The following is a 10,807-nucleotide window of genomic DNA, read 5'->3' as shown; positions in this document are numbered from 1 at the left end:
CTAGAATAGCAACAGTCCTTGACAAGCGGGACCCTCTAGTTTTCGACATAATGAGTGTATAAATACAAGCTCGCCACAATTTATTTGGCACGCTCCCTTGCCATCTGTTTTGCCTGCTCAAATAGTTTTCTGCCCACAAATATTTTGTTGCCTCCCTAGTTTTAAGCTTCGGAAGTGAGAGGCAAGAATTCCGAAGAGATGTCTGAGGAGAAGAAGGTTGTTGCCGAAATGAAGCTGAGTCTTTCTGAAGAGATGCATCTGGGTTTTCTTCGATCTATGTCGAAGACTAATACAGAGAAGATCACTAAAGAAATTTTGGAAGGTTTATCTAAAGATACTGGTGACAGCGACAGCTATGATGCGGATAGTGGTGGCGAAGACTTCGAAGATCGACCTTGGCGACCAAGCCATGCGGTTTTCGGCAAATCAAGTATTAAAGAAAGTCATCTTGCCAACATGAGGGGAAGATATTTCCGGGATTTGTCTATTGTAAGGGCCGACGAGGGAGAGAAGACTTGCCCAACTCCTGAGGAAAATGAAGTTGTAGTATTTCGAAGCTTCTTGAAAGATGGACTACGATTTCCCCTGAGCCATTTTGTTGTGGAGGTGCTGAAGATATTTGAAATCCACCTTCACCAACTTATCCCCGAAGCAATCATAAGGATGAATATTTTCGTGTGGGCTGTGAGGAGCCAAGGCTTGGAACCTGATGCAAAGAGCTTCTGCAATATACACGAATTGTTATACGAGACAAAACCCTGGGGTAAGGAACAATATCACAACAACTTTGGCTGCTATAGCTTCGGCTCTCGTTCTGGGTCAAGCTGCCCAGTGCCGACCTTTCACAAGAGGTGGCCTGGCGATTAGATGACGGAATGGTTTTACGTGAAAAATGACTTGAAATCTCGAGAAGATATAAAGAAGATTATTATGCATCCCATCTGGCAACGCTTCGGCCTGCGAAGGCCGAAGGTGGAAATGAATGAAGCAGCCGAAGAATGCCAGAGAGCCTTCGGAGTTGTTTGTTCTTTTATTGGGACGAGGGATTTAACACAAGAACATATTGCCTTCAGAGTGTGGCCTCTTGCGGATAATTGGGAAATGCCGAAAGAAACTATTAAAGAAACTGACGAAGGTGGGCTAGTCCGGCTGAAGTACACATTCAAGTATGGAGATAAATTCGTTGAACCAGATGATGATTGGTTAAAGAGCATTGAGACTGTAAGTGATGAATTGCTTGGGGCATATTCGAAGGCCGAAGATACTGCTTTGTCAGCGGCCTTCAGAGGCCGAAAAAGGAAAAGACTCAACCGGGTATTTGATGCAATCGGGTTCGTCTACCCCGACTATCGCTATCCAATACGAGGGCAAAAAAGAAAAGGCACAACTTCTGCAAAAAAAAAAGCTGCAGCTGCTCCTAGTGAGCCAGCACCGAAGAGAAAGAGGGTAAAAGTTCTCACACATCGGCCACGCTATATTGAACCAGCCACGGTGCCTGAATTCACAGGAGAAACCTCTTCGACCACCGAGGCTGAAGAGCCAACCCTGCTGCCAGAAGTCGCAGAAATGGCCGAAGCGCCAACAACAAAAGAATTGGAGGAACCAAAGATTCTGTTACCAGAAACCAAAGAGATGGCCGAAGCGCCATCGACAGAAAAGATGGAAGAAGCAAAAGCATCAACTGAGGGAGCAAAAATATCAGAAATTTTAAGTCCTTCAATAGAAATTGAAGTAGTAAAAATTAAAAAGGGGCCGACAGTGACCCCAAAAAGAAAAAGAATGGTCAATGTGTTGGATGTTTTGGAAACAATTAAACTTCCAGGCACAACTCCAAAGAAGACTGCTGAAACTTTTGAGGCGCCTGCTGAAGTATCCGTTGCTAAGGCTCCGAAGCAACAAACTGTAGTTGAAACTGGGCCTTCAGAACCAACCAAGGTAATACCTTTGGAAGCAGAAGAAGCAAGAATTGAAAAGGCAACTGAAGAAATAAAAATGTCAGAGCCTATTTTGGTCGAAGAAATTGATATTGCTGTCCCCGAAGCATCTTCCAAAACATACGATTATATTGTGCGTCATGCTTCAGGGAAAAAGTTATCGGAAGAAGAAGTTTTTGAAGCTAATCACTATGCCAAAGAATTGAAATATCCGAGGGGGGCACTAGTATTCAATGGGACGGACAAAGAGGATTTCCTATACTGCCTCCCAGACAGTAAAGAATTATCTGTCTGCCGGGAGATGTCTAGAAGCATGGGGTTTCCGAAGCTCGAAGCTGGCTTAAGCGCTATGACGAAAGAAGATCTCGCGGATAGTCTTGCGTACAATAGCCTGAAGGTATGGGAATTAGTCGTTTGGAAACTTTATAATTCGTAACTCATTCTTTTATTCTTATACAAACTCTTTTTCATATAGGGTTTAATTCTAAGCAACGCATTGAGAGCACAAAAGAGTGCCGAGGACGAGAGCTATGAAATTGCGTTCAACAATCTACGATCAGAAGTTATTAAACTGAGAAACGAAGCTCTAGAAAAAGATAAAATTCTGCTTACATTGGTAGACAAGGTAAAAAAGGACGAAGCTGCTTCAAAGGTTCAGGCCGAAGCTCACAAACGTGAAATTAAAGATCTTCAGAAACAGCTAGCTAGAGCTAAAGAAGAACGTATACTTGAAGAGACAAAACGAGAGCTTAGTGACCAATTGGCCAATCATTTAGAGTTAAGTGTCAAAGAGCTTCGTGCCTCCCAGAGGAAATGCTATGTTAAATCCATAGAGTGCGTCAAAAAGATAAAATCTAGCTTCGCCAGCGTTGGCGCGTTTTCTAGTGAAGAGAATTTTTCAAGAGGCAATCCTGAAGGTCCCATGGAATGGATCAGTCACGAAGCAGAGGCCTTCGAGGAAATTCTGAACAGCCGCGGCGACATCTGCGCTTTTTCGGGTGCTAGAGGGATTGCTACTGTTTTGGAGAAGAAAGGCTGCGAGCATGTAAAATCTTTAGCGCAGTCCGAAGCTAATTTGTCTACTGAAGACATTAAAGACCCCTCACCCGAAGCAAGCATGGTCGGCGGAAAATTCTTCACCGATATCTGGGATAACGGCGGCCGAGAACTGGCGCAAGAAATTATTCAAAGGAGTGAAAAAGGCATCCACGATGCTAGAATAGTAGCGGAAGCTGCCGAAAAAAGTACAGAGCCCGAAGGGCACATAGGTATTAATTAGTGGTTTTTATCATGCTGTAATTTTTATTTCCAAACTCCGTTCTCGGTTTGTAATAGTAATATAGCTGTATCTTTTCTTCCCTCAGAAGCTGTTGAGGCATCTCCGGGCCCCCACCCGAAGGGGGACGATGAAATTAGACAAATGGCCGAAGCCATTATGGACAAGGTTGTCAACCAACTATTGAACGAAGCTGCAGAAATAGTGCTTAAAGAGGATTGAATGCCATTGTAGAAACATTTGAAATGTAAAAATGTGTAATATATTGTAACTTTAAATGTAATATACAATCTATTTATAGTTTAATTCTTTACGATGCATGAAACTTTGCATACATACCATTTTTTGAGCCTTCGGCGAAAAAACACCTTCCCTTCTTTTCATGCTTTGTGAAGAAAATCTTTTCTATATCATAAGAATTTGCTTACTTCTCTGATAAAAAATGTCCAAGCTTCGTGAAATATTCTTCGAAGCTGTAAAAAAGTTTTGTGTTGCTTTTCCGATGAGGCTACACTTCATCTCGATTTGCCTTGTGCCTTAGCACGATTTTCTCTTTCCCAAAATATGTTCCGAAGGTCAATACTGTATCCCCTTCTTGTTCCAGATGCATTATGCTGTATGATGCTTATGTTATGCAAAAATGATGTGATGATGTTATGTTATGCAAAATGATATTTGTGTCGCAAATACATATCCCTGTAATAAAGCACACACACTTTTTATATCAGCGCTGACTTTTCGCTGTAAGCCTCCCTTAGGAGCTTCTTCGCCTTTTACTTTCAGCGGAATCAGCGTTTATTTTTCGCTGTAAGCCTCCCTTAGGAGCTTCTTCGCCTTTTACTTTCAGCGGAATCAGCGTTTATTTTTCGCTGTAAGCCTCCCTTAGGAGCTTCTTCGCCTTTTACTTTCAGCGGAATCAGCGTTTATTTTTCGCTGTAGGTTTAGAAAACTTACACTGCGCTCCCTTAGGAACGACTTTTTACTGTTTCGAACAATTTGTACTGTGTCCGTTAGATCAATTTTTTGATAATTCAAAGGACCTCCAAATCAGTATAAGTTCGTATGCTTCGGCAACTCAAGCCTATGGAAAAAACATATTTTTATTATGGTAAAAGACGAAAGTATTACAAGGAATTGAAATTCAACAAAAGACATTTAAACTCTTCATAATTGTTTCTTATTGACAAAAGGGAAATAGTGAATGTAGAAAATGCAAAAGAACTGCTGTTGAAGTAGGATATTTGTCAATAAATGTGCTTCGACTCTGGCACAGTGATGTTGACTGTGCGAGCTTCGGACTCCTCTCTGAAATCCCTCTAAAGATGATTGTGCTGACTCCCTTCTGGCTGTTGTCCTCGCTGGATCGGCGATGGTGGTGGAGGTTGCTGCCAGGATGCTTGGGATTGGCTCGCCGAAGCAACAGAAGCTGCAGGGTGGTTGCCTACATATTCTGGAATATAAGGTGAGTGATACGAAGCAGTATGCATGACCTGCTTCGGCTGACTCTGTTGCGCTGCTGCTTCCGCTATTTCCTTCTGCTTCTGGATGGTAACATGGCACATCCTGGTAGTATGGCCCTTGTCTTCACCACAGAATAGGCAATATATTTTTCTTGGCTGGTCTCCAAACCTTCCCCCGAAGCCCCTGGCGCCTCTGCCCCTTGGCGCTGGCGGCCGAAAAGAACTCTGCTGTTGGGCCGAAGCTTGTGAAGAGTGTTGTGGTCTTTGCTGCTGGCTCCCTCGATCATCAGTTTGAGCAGAGTTATGGATTGACCTAACATGCCTCGGGTGAAATCTTCCTCCGAAGCCCCTGGTCATTTCAGAGAACCTGAATGCTTCCTCCCTTCTTTGGCGGAAGTCATTGTCAGCTCGAATGTATTCGTCCATCTTCTAGAGCAGCTTCTCCAACGTTTGTGGTGGCTTCCTGGCAAAGTACTACGCTGATGGTCCCGGCCGAAGCCCCTTAATCATGGTCTCAATGACAATTTCATTGGGCACTGTCGGCGCTTGTGCCCTCAGGCGCAGAAACCTTCGGACATACGCCTGAAGGTACTCTTCATGGTCCTGGGTACACTGGAAGAGAGCCTGAGCGGTGACTGGCTTCGTCTGAAACCCTTGAAAGCTAGTTATCAGCATATCCTTCAATTTCTGCCAAGAAGTGATTGTCCCTGGCCGAAGAGAAGAGTACCAAGTCTGAGCAACGCTCCTGACGGCCATGACAAAAGATTTTGCCATGACTGCCGTATTGCCACCATACGAAGATATCGTTGCTTCGTAGCTCATCAGGAATTGCTTGGGGTCTGTATGACCGTCATACATGGGGAGCTGTGGTGGCTTGTAGGACTGGGGCCATGGTGTAGCCTGCAATTCTGTTGAGAGAGGAGAAGCATCATCAAAAGCAAAGTTTCCATGATGGAAATCTTCATACCAGTCGTCCTCATTGTGGAAGCCTTCCTGATGAAGCTCTCTGCGTGGAGGCCTTAGGCTTTGATCATCTTGAACAAGATGACGGACCTCTTCGGAAGCTTCGTCTATCTGTCTCTGAAGATCAGCTAGACGAGCCATCTTCTCCTTCTTGCGTTGCACTTGTTGCTGAAGGATCTCCAGGTTTTGGATCTCCTGATCCAGGTCATCCTCCGGAGGTGTTGGACTAACAGCCTTCCTCTTCTGGCTTCGGGCCTCTCTAAGAGAAAGGACATCCTGATTGGGATCCAGCGGCTGTAAAGTACCAGCCCCTGTCGCTGAAGCTTTTTTCGGCGGCATGACGAAGGTGATGCTTGCCGAAAGTGTTCAAGACTCAAAAAATGGAAGTGAGTTCACCGGAGGTGGGCGCCAATGTTGGGGACTTGTTCTCAAATGCTATGAATTAAGAACAAGGCAACACAAAATGTTAAATGTTAATATCCTTCGTCCTTCGAAGCATTATTTCCCTAAGGACATAATGATTTTTGGACGAAGGTTATAAAGGACATACCTTCATAAGCATAAAATATAATAATGAGGAAGGAATCATATGAAACATATAAGTTAACATAAACGGTTATGTATTATTGACAACCCATTTCTATTTTATTATGATGACGGAATAGAAATGATATCAAATTACAAATGTACCTTCGACTCGTGAGAAGGTAAAAGTACAAGTGTGACGCAAAAGTCAATGCCAAATCAGCGTGAACAGTACGGGAATACTACTCATCTATTTATAGGCACGGGTCGCAGCCCATGCAAAATTACATTAATGCCCTTTACATTTATCAATGAACCTATAATAATTCTTCGAGGTCTAGTTTGGCTTTTCATCTTTAAGTCGGTTTCCCCTTCCCGTCGTGATGCCGAAGCTCTTCCACATATCGCTTCGTGATCGTCTCCGTCCCAGTTAAGCTTCGTCTTGACCATGCTTCTGTATACCCGCAACCTGATTTCTTATTCCGAAGATACCTGCTCGCATACTTAGAAAGCATTGTAAAATTATGTTTTTGAGGACCTTCGGAAGCCGAAGGCCCCCAACAGTATCGGAAAGTTTGTGTTTCTTAATTAAAATGCTAACTGCTTGGTGCGCGCTGTGCTGTGAGCCTGTGCCAGAAAATTATCATAGCCTTTTGTATATGCAGGGCAACGATCGGATACGTGTGCCCAACAATGAATATATATATATATATATATATATATATATATATATATATATATATATATATATATATATTATTTAGATCCCTGAGCTCTGTATAACTATTGGAAGCCCCGACCAGCAACCGACCAGGTGCGCAGACTTTTTAGCTCACCGTACCACCTTCTTACGTCAAATATTATTACGTGTTATGCTCATTCGTGCAACGGTTTACACACTTTTTGGTATGCGCATGTTTCGGGCATCCGGGCCCACACAAATATTGATATTACGATGTCTTATGTTTCCGTTTACGAAACAGTAATCCACGTGTCGGTCCATGCATGGGCCTTCGCGTTGATTTCGCCCAGCAGATTACGTGTATCGGGCCCACGAATCCACCCACGAGCATGCAGTTTTTTTAGCTCTCCTCACCCGTAACGCTCGCGGCGGCCGAACCCTAGCTTTATCGCCACCGTCTGCTTCTTCTCCACCGCAGATGCCGAACCCTAGAGATTCTACCCGCCATTGCCTTCACTGTCTCCAACGCAGAGACCGACCGCCGTCGCCTTCACCTTCTCCACCGCATAGAGGGAGACGCTGTCGCCTTGTTCTTCTTCACCGGGGAGGGACTCGGAATCGCGGAGACTTAGCCGCCGCCCCCTTGTTCTTCTCCACCGCAGAGACCGAGCCGCATTTGATCCACCGCGGCGGCCGAACCCTAGGGAATCCACCCGCCGCCGCGAGCACCGTCTCCAATGTTGAGTCCGACCCGCCGTCAACTTCAGCGTCTCCTACGCATTGACCGAGCCGCGCGTCGCCTTGGGCTTCTCCACTGCAGAGGGTCCCGAAATCGGCCGGCCTTCAGGCATCTCCACACACGGGTAAGTCCTCAACCGCCAACTCTTACATTTGCATATTTACACAATCTGAATCGTAAATCGGTTTCACCTTATTAGTAACTCAATTGTTTCATTTATCAAAAAACAATTCAGCATAAATTCATTGTTAAACGGATACACAAATTTATACTCTTCAACGTCTCACACGTTTATGCTCTAAACAATACCGTGTTATGCTGTTTTGTTGACAAAATTATGATATATAGGTCAACATGTTATGCCATAAACATCTCGCCATACATTTAGGGCCAGTACGCACGAAATAGCCAGCTTATACATTAATTGGATGTTGCATATGAGCAGAATTTTTATTGCTCCATTACGTTTTATATGTATATGTGTTGTTTGATTTGGCAGGAACATCATACATGAAGAACGTAGACTGACCTCCATCTAATCCAAAGCGGATTATAATTCAGTCTACTCAAGAGTGCTTTAGTGTCAACATACCCCGTGTTCCGGCGAAAATTGTTAGACACAAACCAATGCAGGCTGGTGATGAGGATGATGACTTTATGCCATTATCGAAGAAGCGTAACTTTGATGACAGTCCTCCAAAAGTCTTGAAGAAGATAGTTACAAAGCGGAGGAAAGTAGTGGATCCCCCCCACAGGTTAGAATAGATGGTCAATGGCAATATATCATTTTCTGCGTGAAATTATGTTGTTTTGAGATTTGATTTAAACATTGAGTTGCGATTATGCGGATGTAAATGTTTACGCTATTCATTGTATACATTTTTTCAGCAGAGGCTTAATGTGAGATGCAATCCCCAACACGTTATAGTAAGCATCCAGATTTTAAATGACAGACAGCGCCAAGCTATTGCACGGAGGGGGTTCACCAGTATTCTTGATATGAGAGTTGACGCACTTGGCAATAGATCTCATTTAGCTTGGCTGATGGAAAAGCTTGACCATAATGACATGACAATTCGAGCCGGCCCAGGGAAGGAGCTCAAAATTACAAAGGAGACGGTGCACCTTATTTTGGGGTTACCAAATGCTGGTGGAGGAACGACATTAGGCATTGATGAAGCTGTTGCTGCAAACAATTTAAGGGCTGAACTTGGTTTATCAAAAGAAGAATTTGCAACAGTTGCAGCTCTTCAAGATCATCTGAGGAAAGGGTTTGACGATGATCTAAGCATCAGATCCTTCTTCCTGATACTGTTCAATAGGTTGTTGTTCCCTACTGCCAGCTGGGGAATAACTAATCATGAGGTTCTTTTAACTGAGGAAATGGATCGTTTCCACGAGATGGACTGGTGCCAGCTAATATTCAATGATTTATGCCAAGTTGCCAAGAAGTGGCATACTAGGAGCGTTACAAATGTTTCTATAACTATTTACGGATGTTCCATCGTCATTCTTATAAGCATATCAATTTTTTTGTCTGTTATATGTAGCCATATTTTTTTATGCAAAATTCATCTACATTTAGATTAGGCTTTGTTATGTCTCACAACGATTCATGTTATGCTTTTGCAGCTATATTATTTGGATCATCTTCATGACTCAGCTGCACCTCACAATAAATGTGGAACACCACGCATCAAATATTTTGATAGGAATATTATTCAAGCATTGACAAGAGCTGACAAGGGCAAGATATGCCAAGGACAAGAACCATTTGGACATTGTTCGGTATTTTTTTATGCGTCTATCATATTTTTTATCAATTTAATTTGCCTTATATATGGTACATGGATAGAAGCAGCGTCGTTTATATTTACAAATGAAACTCTACTTTATATGTGTGTATAAGTTTTACTCCATGTTTCACGCCTTTTTTAGTTCTGAAGCACCACAGAGACCTGCTACACAACTGTACCACCTGTTGAAGCACAATTTAAGGCAAGATTCTATTTATATATTTTTTGTCATAAAATTTCAACATAATATTCAGTTATATGTTGTATATTTACTTAATAATTTTCATTTTACAACAGCATAAGAACAGGACAAACACTTTTGATGTACCGCGTCCTGACCCATCTGGACAGCACACGATTCACATCGAACTCCCGCTCATCAGGGATTTGATATCAAACAAGCTGAATCAGCTTCCATCCCGCCATCGCCTGGGTTTCATAGAGAAGTTGTCACATTATGATACGGAGGTTGGTAAGGCTTGTTCAGTTATTAAACAGACTCTTCAGCAGATTGTTGAGAAACAATACAATCTATCTGATGTTTTTGGCGAGTTAATTGATGAGGTGCTCCGTGCTGAGTCGGGGACAATGAAGATGGTTATGATGTGCAGAAAACTACTACAAAATCAGATGATATTCTTCCCCAGTCGGCATGTTAGTCAGTTTTATGGTCTTTACGTCAATATAAAAAAGTTATTCAAACATTTGTCGATATCGTTATGATGCCATTATTTAAAACAATGTTTTTATTGTTTAAATGATACGTAAAGAAGGATGTACGTGTCCGGCCCCACAAACTGTACCGGATATGTCTACTCCAGCATCCTAGCAGGATACACAGTTGACAGACACACAGGTACATAAATTACTGTTAAGGCAACAACATATTCATGTACTATTAGAAAGTTGCCCCGATGAAGCTCTCATTGATCCACTGGTTCATACAAATATAACGAAATAGACCAAAACACCTACAACCCCAGTGGTAATATTTTTTTATTACTTGTATTTTGATTGAAGGGTTGTATTCATCGTTTTCTTTAAATAGCATATAACCATTACAATTTTTTCAGGGTAAACATGGTGACGTTGGCAAGAACATTCCGACCAACACAAACGTCACTCCTCAAGCAACACCACATACGGAATCTTGCTCGCCGATATTTGATGCGACGCCGCAAATAAAGGTATGAGTACACCACCTCGTTGTTTTTCTATATTATTATTAGTAGTTTACTAAACATCTAATCCATTTATACCATAATTGTTAGTCTCCCGGCGGCGTCCAATAGGCGGCAGAAACAGATCTTCCCGATAGTGGTCAATGCTTTGATCAGACTCCATCTGAACATGTCAGCTCAGTAATTTTCATTTTCATTATAGTTGCCAAAATTGTTCACATATTGTTATATATATTTTCATATATCTTTTT

The sequence above is a fragment of the Zea mays genome, chromosome 5 (genome assembly GCF_902167145.1).
Source record: "Zea mays cultivar B73 chromosome 5, Zm-B73-REFERENCE-NAM-5.0, whole genome shotgun sequence".
NCBI classification, from domain to species: domain Eukaryota; kingdom Viridiplantae; phylum Streptophyta; class Magnoliopsida; order Poales; family Poaceae; genus Zea; species Zea mays.
The sequence above is the reverse complement of the archived record's forward strand: the minus strand, read 5'-3'. Positions refer to the sequence as shown.